We start from the raw sequence: 398 nt of genomic DNA on the forward strand, positions 1-398 counted from the left end.
ATCCTTCCTTTATAGCTATGCCTCAACCTACACTACTATCACAGTTACAACTGCTGTAATTAGTATGATTGATGCCTACGGATCCTTCAAAGTAATTATTAAGTGTTTATAGACGTTTCCTGTTCAATTAAGCTGCAGTGTTTAAACTATCATTTTCCGTAACAATACTGCTCTGCATCTAACTACAAAACACAGAATCAGTTTCAATGAGGAAAAAAAAGTATTCACCAGCTTCATTGGGTCAGTTCGGCGAGTGCGTTGATACTACAAGAGGAAAAAGCAGGAGCTGTTTATATACGCGATTTTAATAGGACGCTGAGTCACTGGGACGTAAGGATGCGAAGGTCTCGTTGCTAGTATATGAAAGCACATTCCATGGGCCGAAGATGCGCAAAGTC

This window comes from Penaeus monodon, chromosome 32 (genome assembly GCF_015228065.2).
Source record: "Penaeus monodon isolate SGIC_2016 chromosome 32, NSTDA_Pmon_1, whole genome shotgun sequence".
NCBI classification, from domain to species: domain Eukaryota; kingdom Metazoa; phylum Arthropoda; class Malacostraca; order Decapoda; family Penaeidae; genus Penaeus; species Penaeus monodon.